Genomic DNA, 15,034 nt, shown 5'->3' on the forward strand with positions numbered 1-15,034 from the left:
GTAGTTTGGACACAGTTAGACTCCACAGGTAGAATCAATAAGATTGACTGTAATTATATCGCTCTGATGATGTGATGACAGGATGGTCTGAAAAAAGAAAATCATGGGACCCAGACGGTTTGATCTCAAGACATCTCCAGGAGCCATCCCCTCGTCTTGTGGGGAAAACCGTAGAAGCGATATGCCAGGGACATGACAGCTTATACTTTGGTCAGATTTCTAGAGAGTGGGGTGTACTGTACACAGGCCTCTCATGATACAGTTGCTTCCCGGTGACTCATAGCTTATTTTAATTGCATATTTCAATAAATAATCATTTTTGTGGTTGTATTTATTTGCAAGGTCTTAACACTACCATGGTAGGCTTTTGATGTAACCGTAAAACAGACATGAGAATACATACAGTGCCTTCCAAAATCATTCACCCCCCTTGATAAAGATGAGCAAAGAAGGTTTTTTCTTCATGGGTTCATGGTTTAAAACAAGAAAATGTGGTGTGCCGCTAGAGGTGTGTATATTACTGATTATTCAAAAAAATCATTTTCAGTATTCTCATTTGGTACCATTTCCTATGGCAAATGCAACCTAAGACCTATGTTCAAGGAAATAATTGTTAACACATATGTACAGCCTCCAGACGCATAATACAGTGCCTGTACATAATACAGTCACTGTACATGCTGCTTTGGAGACAATTGACTTGATAATTATAATAAACCCCAAAACCGCAAATGTCCTTACACAAAGCACTGTAAAGCCTGCATGTCATCAGAAACTTAAATATGCAATATATAATTTAGCAGTGTCTATGCCTGTCAAAAACACTACAGCTAAAGCACTAAAACTATTCAGTCCCCTCCAATAGTACTGGAACAGCAAGGTCAATTCCTTTGTTTTTGCTATACACTAAAGACAATTGAGTTTGAGATCAAAAGAACTACATGAGATGACAAATCCGAATTTCTGCGTTTATTTCCTGGTATTTTTCATCTAGATTTGTTAAACAACTTCAAACATAATCACCTTTTGTATCAGACCACACAATGTTAGGTGAGCAAAAGTATTAGAACATGTGACTGACAGGTGTTGCCTAGATGTGTCCTGTTAGATTGACTGGTAAATAGTTTTGAATGTCTACTCTTGGACTGAATTTGTGTTAGAAATGATAACCCAACATGAAGACCAGAGAACTGTCTTTTGGAGAAAAGCAAGCCATTTTTAAGGTGAGAAAATAGGGGGAAATCAATCAGAGCCATTGCACGAGCATTGGGGATAGCTTGTACAACAACTTGGAATGACCTGAAAAAGAAAGAACTCTGCCGTACTGAGCAACAGACATCGAACAGGTTGACCAAGGAAAACAACAGCAGAAGCTGTGAAGAAAAACCCCAAAACATCATCACAAACAATCTACACAGGGCAGAGGTGAAGGTACCAATCAACCGTTCGAAAAAGACTTTGAGATCAGAAATATAGAGGCTATTCCACAAAGAAGTAGAGAGATGAGCCACACAACTTCTGGAACAAGGTTTCATGGACTGATGAGACAAAGATTAACCTCTACCAAAGTGATGGAAAGTGTGGAGAAAGAAAGGAAAAGCTCATGATCCAAAACATACAAGCTCATCTGTGAAGCATGGTGGAGGAAGTGTCATGGCTTGGGTTTGCATGGCTGCTTCTGGAGTGGGCTCACTAATCTTTATTAATGATGTAACTCATGATGTTAGTAGCAGGGTGAATTCAGAAGTCTACAAAAACAAGTCTGCCAACTTAGGGAGAAATGCGTACAAACTAATTTGGAGGAACTTCATCATGCCGCAAGACAATGACCCAAAACACACTGCCAACACAACAAAGGGCTTCATTAGGGAGAAAAAGTGGAATGTTTTACACTGGCCAATCACCAGAATCACCAGACCTTAACCCATGCATGCATTTTACCTCCTAAAGAGGAGATTGAAGGGAAAACCCTTCCAAAACAAAAAACAAATGAAAGAGGCCACAGTAAAAGCCTGGAAAAACATCACAAAAGAAGAATGCAACAGTTTGGTGATGTCAATGGGTCGCAGGCTTGATGCAGTTATTGCAAGCAAGGGATATGCTACCAAATATTAAGTGTTATTCACTCTTAAATACTCTCTGTTCCATTACTTTTGCTCACCTAAAAATGGGTGGTCTAATACGAAATGTGCTATGTTCTAAGTAGTTTAACACATCTAGGTGTAAATACCAGGAAATAAAAGCAGAAATTCTGAACTCTTGTTCATCTTTTTATCTCAACTCCAATGTATTCAGTGTATTGCAAAAACAAAGGAATTGGCCTTGCTGTTCCAATATTTTTGGACGGGTCTGTAACTAATAACATTTATCAGAAATCCTGAAAGTAAACCATCCTTTTAACAAGAGCCCCAGGACCAGTACAAGCAAAACGCATAACCACCACCATATTTCAATATTGGCATGATGTTCTTTTCCACATAAACTTCCTTCTTCCAATTAAAAAGCTCAATGTTGGTCACATCTTGGCATAGGACATAGTTCAAATCAGTGTTCAGAACTGTCTTATCTGTCAACTGAGGGTGCACAAAGTACTGAGAACAAGGGTGGTAATAATAACTGAACAACTGGATTAATATAAACTATAATAAAATTTTTTAGCTCATTATCTGTATTGTTTGTTTTGTAGAGCCTTCTTTGTTTATATTTATCAAGGACATTGCGTTAGAGATCATTCTGACATCTCTCATTAACAATGCGTTTCTTCTGTCTGCAGAACTGCTGCTGCTCACTGGATTATTTTTTTTTGCGCCATTCTTTGCAAATCAATGCACACTCACCGAGCACTTTATTAGGAACACCACCAACACCAACCATGGTGTGATCTTTGACCTTCGAATGTTGGTGGCACACAGGGTGGTTTGATCTCAGAAACTGCTGATTTCCTAGGATTTTCACACACACTACTCTAGAGTTTGCAAAGAATGGTGCAAATGGTACAAAAAATCCAGTGAGCAGCGGACAGAAATGTCTTGTCAATGAGAGACGTCAGAGGACAATGACCAGAATGGTCAAACATGACAGGAAGGTGACAGTAACACAAATAACTACACATTACAACAGTGGTATGCAGAAGAGCACACCATGCATCATAACTCTAAGTGAATAACCTACAGCAGTAGAACTCTAAAAAATAAGTCTAATAAATACCTAATAAAGTGCTCACTGAGTGTATATTAAATATTATTTATATATATTACATAATATAATAATATAATTTTGTCCTGGGCCTGAGAATTACACCGGGCAGCCCTGCATGTGGACAAATTAATCGAGACAGAAAAGCAGGTCACGGCCCACAGAGACAACTGCTAACAAAGCCTCGTGATGTCTTACTAGACATGGTTACTGGAGCATTAACATCATCAGACTCATACTGATGACTGAGACAAGTGATTTCATGTGTTAAGCTGGGATGTCGCTGCTCAAAAGGCACACGACTGATAGCAAGTTCCATTAGGAATCTCAAGCTGAATCGAGGTTCCTGGGGAAGACACATTAACAAGTGCATCTGCTGTATTTAAATGTTGGAATAAATATGAGGCCTGCATTTTTATATTCCATTAGCCACAGCTTCGCATTTTCCACCAAGTATCTAAATAAATAATTAGACAGCAACTGAAACATGAATCATCTTTTTATAATAATAGAGAATGAATGGCTTGATTTTGGGTAAGTAAATTAGACCACATGCATCTTGGCTGCATTATTGTCCAGGAAATAATGACAAAGGATGCATTATAGCCTTGTGAAATGAGAATGCACTCAGCTAGAAAATCTGGAAATCTGACTAAAAGTGGACGTTCACTCCTGTCAGGGCATTGGTCCTCCGAATCACCATGTATGAAAATCTAATTCATTTTGGATATTTACTAATTCATAAGCCATTAGTAACATATTTTATGTACAAAAGCTTCTGTCAAAGTATAATATGAGTGCTGTGGAAAGGCATATGGACTTAACATTTTAGCATGATGCACTTAACCAAAGGGGATGGCTAAATGCAGGACCTTGAATGATGCAAATTGCAAAAATAATTTTATGGAACATTAGCTACTTGTTCAAATAAACTGAAGAATACTTCAGACATCTTAGAAATCTAACCAACATTTTAAGTTATGTTCCATCATTATAAATTAGAGATTCCTTCTTCAACTAGACTTCAGGAGTCGCATACAGAAACATTATTAAGCACTCTTTATTTGGTATTTATTTTTGATGATGGTGCTTCGCTCTAAGGAGAGATGTGCTTGTTTTTGCCAAATAATATATTCCTCATAACATTTTAGAATAATCTGTACAGGTTAATTTTATTTGATTGTTTGATTGTTACATGTAAAGGATCTACAACATTCTTATTAAATTGCACAAACACAAAGCAATTGTAATAATGAAAACAATGGATGTATACCCTTTACAACATTACAAAATATTATTGTTGAAGTTGCATTGGAGGTTTCATGAACTCATACATTCACAAATAATTTGTCAATGATAAAACTGGGATTGTTATTAAAAGAGCTCAGAGAATTTGTAAATACATGTTTGAGGCATGACACTCCTAAAAGTTTGAACCTCATTAATAATCGTAAATGGAAAAATAAACGAAATAATTTCATCAATAAATGAAACAGAATGACATGTATTTTTTACTCTTATGACTAAACCATTCAGTCAATAAGTATGCAGTACAAATCCCATTAAAACTAGTTTTACATGCTACAGTACATCTGATTCAGTGCCTGTAATTCAGACAGGTGTCCAGAGGGGGTGTTGTTTGTATTTTTCAGCCTGTGTGAGCAACATCTAATTTCCAGCAGGGCCCATGAATTTATCAGCCCCAGCACAAATCTATTGTCTATCTATTAATCTATTAGGACCCACTTCACTGCCCTGCAGAATTTCTTGCTGGAGCAGGAGACGATCTGAGCAAGTCATAAATAAATTGTGGGCTCCTGGACTTTGTCTGAAATCTGTTTTTTATTTCTTAGCCCTGCAGTCATCTGAATAGATGTGGAGAAGGCAGGCATCCCTACATATGGGCAGACATCTCAAGAGCATGGCATCTACCTGATGTAAACACAAAAAAAAATCACAAGGTAAATATCAGAAAACGATACCATTACCGGCCAGCTTGTTCACTCTCCTGCACTAGATCAATGACCATAGAGTTGATTGAGCGCTGTGCATTACTTGCAGCCGGACTGCTCCAAGGTAACTGTGTGTCTTCCAACAGGTGCAATTTAAGCTGGCAACACACATACCATTACAGTGATTGATTCCAACATAGCTACTGTCCAGCTGGAATTAATTGCAAAGCCAAATTGTTTGATTTTTGATTACCCTGGACTGGAGCAGTCAAACACTGGGCAGTGAGGATGAAATATTTTCCATTTGTCAGATGAGAAAAAAAAAACACAAACTCCAAGCTAGCCTCACATTCAGACATAACACAGGTTTTTAAACTATTGACTGCACTGAAGCAGCAGACTTCAAAGGTCCCTCTGACCTGTTTGCCGAGAAGCCCGAAACCAACTTCTTTTTCCTCCCTCCCCAGTACTATATGTTTCATTATTAATATGTTTTTTTTCTCAAGTTTTGCTCTGACGCAGTACATTAAATAAAACATTGTATGGTTCATGAAAGATTATGAAAGAGCAGCTCGTAAGCAGCAGGAGGTGTAAACTCAGCACTATCCATTCCACTATATAATGTCAATGCCAGCACCCTCCCCCTGTGCCCTGCAGGCATATTGGCGGAACTACCAATGGATGCTAAGCTTTTTCCGACAAAGCTTCGAAGATAACGCTTCTTCCTTTTATCCCACCGCAAATCAATTCTGGGCCTTACAGCAAAATCCCATAAAGTAACTTCAAACACCACTACTTACTCCAAAAATTTGTATTATGGCTATATCCCTTTGAACTTTTATGACTGAAGTTTGAAGAAAAAAATGATTTAAGTGTTATCTGCTAAGACGGCTGAGTGTCAGCACTTCACCTCAGTTTTTCTTGACATATCAACCTGCACCTTTCCTGTGTTTGGCTTTTGATAGCTCCAAACCACCCAGGCTTGGTGGTAAATACAAATGCTGCTTGTTAACTTAATGGCTGCAGTAAATGGGAGCTGCTTGCTAAGGAGCTCGGTGTTTTGCTGCTGAAATATTCATCTCTCGTCCACGAACCCAACAGAAGCCTGTAAAGAAAAGAGGAAAAATACATATGCTAACGCTACATCACAACAATGCTGGTGTTTTGGCCGTGCCTTGTACAGGAAGCCAAACAAGCCCACATCACAGAGAGGACTTCTGGTTTACCACTGAATCAATTCCATTACTAGGTATTGGAAAAGTTTCCCCCAGGTATGTATTATTTTTACAAATCAAGGGATGATTTTTCCTCAACTTGGGCTGAGCAACAAGTGATAAGCTGTCAAACAGGCATTTGAAGCATCAGTGTCCAAACATGATATAGAACCTGAGCATCTTGGGCATTGTGAGAATGAACAGAATGCGTCTTGGAGGAGGGGGAAGGTTGTCCAACTGAAATGCTAGCATCACCGTAGCGCCTGTATCGTGAGGGTATCGATGGACAGCAGGATCAAACACGCCAGCCGTGCTTGCTTCCCGAGACCGTGATATTACGACGTAGTCTATAATTAAGCTGCATAAAGCATGTTGTAAGAACACAGCATTAGTGCATTAGTGTATAATTACCAGAGAATAGCCCTCGTTCCTTCCGTAATCTCGTCGTCGGGATCCCTAATCTCCCACAACTATCAGCTAATGATGAAGGTCGCTTAAGCTTCTCTTCTAATCTGGGCTCTTGCTTTGTAGTGAGTTGAGTGTTCTCCCCCCTGGCTGGGGCCCCCTACTGCTCCTCATCCTAGAGACAAAAGCCTGCTGAAATTATCCAGGGTCCACCTCTCAATAAAATAAATCCACTTGTGTTTGTCTCGTTTCAACAACAAACACACCCTACCGGCATGCCGCTGCCGAGAGGTCACGCTGCCTCCACACCTAAAGCCCTCTTGCTTGACGGAAACCCCCCTCCCGTGTCTTCACCCACTCACTGTGAGACAAACATGGCAAATTTCACAACAGATCTCGGGGCCTTGCTTCAATTAGTCAGCCATCGCTGCTTAGAATTTACAAGTAATCATGCACGCGCACACACAAACACACATAGCTCTGTACCCAAACACAACCATACATAAATCTCCCTGCTTCAACTATGTTCCTTTCATAGTGATTTATCAGTCCACTTAAAGATGCACATGGTGGCCATGAAAAAGCATAGCTTTAACATGAAGTGTGTTGGTAAACACACCTTACTGTATATACTGTAAGGTGCAAAAATTTGGGCACTCCTGGTCAAAAATCCTTTTACAATTAATATCTAAGTGAACTGAAGTGAACCTCACCTCTAAATGGTACAGTGCTAAACATTTCAAAGCAAGATAAATTTTTATTTACATTTTTTATAGTTTCAAAATAATAAAAAAGGAAAAAGTCCCTGTGCAAAAGTTTGGGAGCCCTGTCAGTTAGAACTTTGTAAATCCCCCTTGGGCAATAATAACAGCTTGTAAATGCTTATATTGCCAGCTAAGGGTCTTTCAATTCTTGCTTTTGGAATTTCCCCCCACCTCTAGCTCAGAAATATCATTTGGCCTCCTTGCATGTACAGCATGTTTGAGATCTCTCTACAGATTTTCAATAACATTAAATTCTGGGGACTGTGGCGGCCATTTTAAAACCTTCATCCGTCTTTCCTGGAGGTACTTCAGGGTTGATTTCATGGTATGATTTGGATCATTGTCTTGCTGGAATACCTAACCTCTCTGACCTTTGAATATTAGCCTCTAGAATTTCTAGATATGTGGTGGAATCCATTGCTCCTTCCACTCGCACAATATTTCCTGTGCATAATGGATCCAGCTCCATGCTTTACAGTTGGCAAGGTGTTTGTCTCTACAAAGGCTTCACCCTTTATTCTCCAAACAAACTTCTTTGGTGGTGGGCAAAAAGTTCAGTTGTGTCAGGCCAAAGCATATTGCTTCAGACTTCTCAATGTTTTCTTTTGCATACTTAAGACACTTTATTTTGTGTTGAGGTTGTTCTTTCTTGAAACTCTGCAATGTAGGTCTTTGTTGTGTAAAGTGTGTTGCATCATTGTCCTGTGAATAGCTAGACCTGTGTTTGCTAGTCTTTTTTGCAGCTCTTTTGCAGTGATGTGTGGGTTCTTCTGAGCATTTCTCACCAGTTCTCGGGCCATTCGATCTGAAATCTTTCGTGGTCTTCCAGAGCTTGCCTTGACTTCAACCATTTATCTTCCTAATAATGTTTCTGACAGTGGAAATACGTAGTTTGAAACATTGAGAGAGTTTTTGTAGCCTTCACCTTCTTGGTGAAAATGAATCTTCATTGTGAAATCCTTGGACAGCTGTCTAGACAAACCCAGACAGAACAACTGCAGTTGGATATTTTAAAAGGGATGGATTACTTCAGAATAAAAATTTCAGCCCTGGAATAATAGTCACCTTAACCTTAACCATCTTTTGAAAAACTAACAAAGAATAACCCAAAATGGTTCCCATAATTTTGCACAGGGTACTTTTCTTTTTTTTAGAAATTATAAACATGAATAATGAAGAAAATAATAATAATAAATAATGAACAAAAAACCCAGGGGTGCGGTACATTTCATTTCCTGGATGACATCCTTATGATTGTATGTATACTTTATCATGTATATAAATGCAGAGCTTAAAAGTTATATGTTGATCTGTTAAATCCATATTTTAGTTTATTTTTGCCAAAACTTTACAAGTAACTATTGAAATACAAAATTAAACATACACGTAGTCCTAAAATGTATTGTCTTTTCAGTCTTTGCTTGTAGAGCAGCAAGCCTATGTCTAAACCCAAAATGAAAATCTGCCATATTATTGAATTAATATTAATTTCAATTGGGAATAATTGGGATGGATGCAGTATGTGGTGTTGCATACGATAATATACACTCAGTGAGCACTTTATTTGGTATTTATTATACTTTTTTGTAAACGTATGGGTCTTCTGCTGATGTAGCCTATTCACTTCGAGGTTTGGTGTACTTTGTGTTCAGAGATGCTCTTCTGCATACCACTGTTGTAATGTGTGGTTATTTGCATTACTGTCACCTTCTAGTCAGCTTCAACCAGTCTGGCCCTTCTCCTCTGACTACTCTCAGTAACGATGGATATTTATGTTTTTCGCCCCATTCTCTGGAAACTCTAGAGACCGTTGTGTATAAAAATCATATACTTAAGCCCTATCTGACACCAACATTCAACGGTCAAATCACATTTCTTCCGCCTTCTGACATTTTGTCTGAAAAGCAGTTGAACCTTTTGACCCATTTCCGCATTCTTTCAACAATTTAGTTGCTGCCACATGGCTGGTTGATTAAATATTTGCATTAACAAGCTGGTGTACAGCTACCTAATAAATTGCTCACTGAGTGTATGTAACACCAGGCAGTAAACCTTAGGGATAAGGAACAACATTTTGTCCATATGTAATTTCAAGCCCTACATTGACAGAATCAAGCAGAAAATGAGCCCAAGTTCTCTATAAAAAGATAATGGGGTTATTGGCTTGAGAATTCCACCAGCTGTTGCGATCATCAAACCCATCTGCTTCAAAAAGGTACAGTAAACCATTGCTACTGAGAATTATTACAGCAGAATTAAACACAGAGTGAGCTATTTATTAGGTAGACCTGTCCACCAGCTTGTTCATGCAAATTAGCAACTAAATGCATAAACACATGCAGATGTGGTCAAGAGGTTCAGCTGGTGTTCAGACCAAATGTCACAATGGGGAAGAAATGTGATCTCAGTGACTTTGACCGTGGAATGATTGTTGGTGCGAGACAGGGTGGTTTGAGTATCGCAGAAACTGCTGATCTCCTGTGATTTTCATGCACAACAGTTTCTAGTGTTTGCAGAAAATGGTGCAAAACAGTGAACAGCAATTCTGCGGGCAAAAATGCATTACTAATGAGAGTGGTCAGAGGAGAAGGGCCAGACAGGTCGAAGCTGAAAGAAAGGTGACAGTAACATAAATAACCACGCATTACAACAGTGGTACGCAGAGAGCATCTCTGAACACACAACGCATCAAACCTCTGAGTGGATAAGCTACAGCATCAGCAGCAGCAATATGTAAAAAAATCTAGTGAATACCTAATAAAGTGCTCACTGAATGTATATTCTTTTGAAAAAGTGAAAAAACAAATGTGAGTACCACAGGTCAATCTATCTAATCTTGACACAATTTACTTGCTCCTGGCCCAATAGTGACTAAATCATGTAAAAGACAAAATAATGTATGAAGGCATGTGTGAACAGTGGAATTTGTCCACATACAGTGCATCCGGAAAGTATTCACAGCGCTTCACTTTTCCCGCATTTTGTTATGTTACAGCCTTATTTCAAAATGGAATAAATTCATTTTTTTCCTCAAAATTCTACACACAACACCCCATAATGGCAACATGAAAGAAGTTTTTTTGAAGTTTTGCAAATTTATAAAAAATCAAAAACTAAGAAATCACATGTACATAAGTATTCGCAGCCTTTGCTCAATACTTTGTTGATGCACCTTTGGCAGCAATTACAGCCTCAAGTCTTTTTGAATATGATGCCACAAGCTTGGCACACCTATCTTTGGGCAGTTTCGCCCATTCCTCTTTGCAGCACCTCTCAAGCTCCATCAGGTTGGATGGGGAGCGTCGGTGCACAGCCATTTTCAGATCTCTCCAGAGATGTTCAATCGGATTCAAGTCTGGGCTCTGGCTGGGCCACTCAAGGACATTCACAGAGTAGTCCTGAAGCCACTCCTTTGATATCTTGGCTGTGTGCTTAGGGTCATTGTCCTGCTGAAAGATGAACCGTTGCCCCAGTCTGAGGTCAAGAGCGCTCTGGAGCAGGTTTTCATCCAGGATGTCTCTGTACATTGCTGCATTCATCTTTCCCTCAATCCTGACTAGTCTCCCAGTTCCTGCCGCTGAAAAACATCCCCACAGCATGATGCTGCCACCACCATGCTTCACTGTAGGGATGGTATTGGTTTCCTCCAAACATGACGCCTGGCATTCACGCCAAAGAGTTCAATCTTTGTCTCATCAGACAAAAAATAATTTTGTTTCTCATGGTCTGAGAGTCCTTCAGGTGCCTTTTGGCAAACTCCAGGCGGGCTGCCATGTGCCTTTTACTAAGGAGTGGCTTCCGTCTGGCCACTCTACCATACAGGCCTGATTAGTGGATTGCTGCAGAGATGGTTGTCCTTCTTGAAGGTTCTCCTCTCTCCACAGAGGAATGCTGGAGCTCTGACAGAGTGACCATGGGGTTCTTGGTCACCTCCCTGACTAAGGCCCTTCTCCCCCGATTGCTCAGATTAGACAGGCGGCCAGCTCTAGGAAGAGTCCTGGTGGTTCCAAACTTCTTCCATTTACAGATGATGGAGGCCACTGTGCTCATTGGGACCTTCAAAGCAGCAGAAATTTTTCTGTACCCTTCCCCAGATTTGTGTCTCGAGACAATCCTGTCTCGGAGGTCTACAGACAATTCGTTTGACTTCATGCTTGATTTGTGCTCTCACATGCACTGTCAACTGTGGGACCTTATATAGACAGGTGTGTGCCTTTCCAAATCATGTCCAATCAACTGAATTTACCACAGGTAATTAAGCTGTAGAAACATCTCAAGGTTGATCAGTGGAAACAGGATGCACCTGAGCTCAATTTTGAGCTTCATGGCAAAGGCTCTGAATACTTATGTACATGTGATTTCTTAGTTTTTTATTTTTAATAAATTTGCAAAAATTTCAAAAAAACTTCTTTCATGTTGTCATTATGGGGTGTTGTGTGGAATAAGGCTGTAACATAACAAAATGTGGGAAAAGTGAAGCGCTGTAAATACTTTCCGGATGCACTGTATCTCCATACAGATGAGTTGTGTCAAATAGTGAAACGGAGACAATGAAATTCTGCATACTATAGGGAGGGACAGTGAATGGAATATGGCCCTGTTCTGCATTTGGCATGCCATCACAGAGCAATACTATTCGCCTGTCAATGGAGCAAGGTCGGGCAGCCTGCCCATCATTGGACTTGGCTGCCACAGGATGGCTTGGCCACACTCCAAACGAGACGCTGTGCTTAATTGGATTGAAGGGCTGTTCCCGATAAAGCAGCCTGCTTTTAAACTTCCAAAACCAAATATGTCTCTGATCAACGCAAACCTCCTGCGATACTAAGACAACAGAAAACATGGCAACACCAGCTGGAACAGAGGAAGCATTACTAGCTGCTACAGAATTGGAGGTGACTGACACTGTAAACACAGCCATAGGTCAGACAGGAAGGCCAAATGCTTTTTCTTTATGTAATTACCAGCCATAATTGCTGAAGAGAGGTCACTACAAGAGGGAGGGCTTTGGCACCGAGATAATATAGGACTAGTGGAAATTCACTAGTTTCCGCACCACATTCATTAGATTTGTTCATTGATTAATTAGTTGTTGTCCACTTCTATGCCAAATTCCTATAACACATGATGCATGGTGGAATTAAAGATCAAGGTTTATTAATGTTTAAACTTTAGTATGGTCGCTTCAACAGTAGTCTTTAGGCAGTGCAGGAACTCAGGTTGGAAGGGTTCGCACTCCTGGCTTCTCCTGCCCTTTGCTCTGGATTTTGCACCAAAACCAATATCTTGACCTCAGGTTCAATTGGAATCTTCCACTGTGAGTAATGGAGTGAAGAGTTGACAATGTCTTGTGATCTCATCACAAGGGCAGGCTTGGCTTGGTCCAGTGCCTCAGAGTCCGAACAGAGAGAGCGGCTATGCACTGTCAAAGGGAAGCAGATTGAAGCTTGATGAGAAGAGACAGTAGGCAGCAGTTTTGGACTCCTATCAACTGTTTAACCAATCAACACTTAGGTTTTAGGAAACAGAGAGTTCGTCCCACATTCAAAGATATTGGTCACACATAATATTTTATGCCTCTGTGCCTAATGCTGCATTCCAGTCAACCCAGAAGTCAAGTTTTTCGACCTCCTAAGAAGTGCTAAAGAACATCACCCCAAGTCTGAATTCCTACTTGTGAACCAGTTAAAAACACTAAACGCCCAGGCAGAAAAATACTGGAAAGTATGGTTAGGACACATAATCTGGCAAAGAACTGATCAAACAGGCAGGCTGAAATGGAAAGTAGTGGGGGTTTTGTCCGTTTCTCCATAATTATCGTTCCAATTTACATTAAAATGAAGCGGATGCCAATCAATGAAGCCCTTGATTTCATCCAGTTGCTAACGCATGAAGACGGGGAGATTTACAGGGCTGCTGGATTTGGACAAGTGGGCTAGTTGCTTTTCAATACATCTTGTGTATCGATGGAGTTGTTCCTTGGCTAGGCTATACAACTTTGACTTTTCACCAGCCTTGCACGGCTAGGTTTCGGTGAGACACAAATTAGCTCACAAAATTCCCGTTAGGAAAAAATATCATATTTTGCAGCCCAGGAATGTGGCAGCGGTTGCCAGAGATAGCCCAGTTTAAATCACGGCAGAATTGGACAATACACTGATGCATTCCACCAGGCACAAGTTTTCAATACTGCCTTATTTGTAAATGCCATCACGAAACCAAACAAAATAACTATTTACTTGGTAAGCTGAAATAACTGGTTAACTATGCTGTTTAGTTTACGAATTGGCTACTCACCATTTCATTGTTCGTATCAGCTGAGTAAAGGCTAACCGTTGGCCAACAAACTGCTGTAGGCTTCTACTGAAATTAGGCCACTGAGACAGCGAGGGACTTTGCGGTTCGGTTATTTGCACTGACTGGCCCAGCGTCGCTTGCTATTTGGGTAAATGGGCTTCTCGAGAAATAATTTGAACCATCGTATATAGTCAATTATGCAATTACGGCTAGCTAGTGAAGCTGTGGAACTTCATAACTGTTAGTTGAGAAGTAGCCAGCAAATGAGTTAGGCGTGTAAACTAATTGCAGGTGAGCTTGTGATTTGGAAACTAGTCTGAAGCTACTGTGGAGTGAGGCTCAACCCGTGACAAAGCTGTAACGCATCAGTTTGCTTTCTCATCGCACTGATTCAGTGATTTTTGATGATCTCTTTGATCATCATGATTTATTTTTGGTTCAGCGTAGAAAATATTTTGACCCTTGTAAAAGGGGCATTGTCACATGATGAAACTTTGAAGCTACTAGAGGATTTAGGCATTCTCTTGTGATCCTGATACAAATGTAATTTATTTGTTCCTAACCAATCAAAGACCATGTATGCATGTCAACGGCAATCCAATTTTTATTTTATTGTTTTACCACATTTTCTTTTATTTGGCCTAGTGGCCAGACTCCTTGTGACAAGAAATTCTGTGTCACCAAGAAATCTTGCATTGCCCTTGGTGACTCCAATGTCAGCATGTATTGAACCTTGGGGTGTGAACAGTTAAACGTTTAACCTGTTAAGAAAACTGATTTGTATCAAAAAATGATAACAGATAACCGTAATTTTTTTTCTGAAGGTGAAATGCTAAGCTCAGTTTAAAATAAATGCACGTTCATCACTAGTCATATTATTGCAGTTCTAAACTATTCTAAACTGGAAATCGACAAGCTTCAGTAGTTCGAGCAAGCAATCTGGCCATTTCAGGGGGTTCAAAATGCAAACAAAAATCATTTCTGTAGCTGTTGGTTGACTTATGGCTGATTGTAACGTCATGTTGTTTCTTATGGTTCACAGTAGATCCGTGTTTCTATGTTGACACGCAAATTCAAACTACCGGCAAACTTAACGTAGCTTTCCAGCATGGTACAGCATGGGTCAAATGTTGCACAAAATATTTCAAATACGCTGTCCACAAGCTACAGTCGCGCAAGCAAGCAATTGGCAGCCATTTCAGAGGGT

Source organism: Conger conger, chromosome 4 (genome assembly GCF_963514075.1).
Source record: "Conger conger chromosome 4, fConCon1.1, whole genome shotgun sequence".
Lineage (NCBI taxonomy): Eukaryota > Metazoa > Chordata > Actinopteri > Anguilliformes > Congridae > Conger > Conger conger.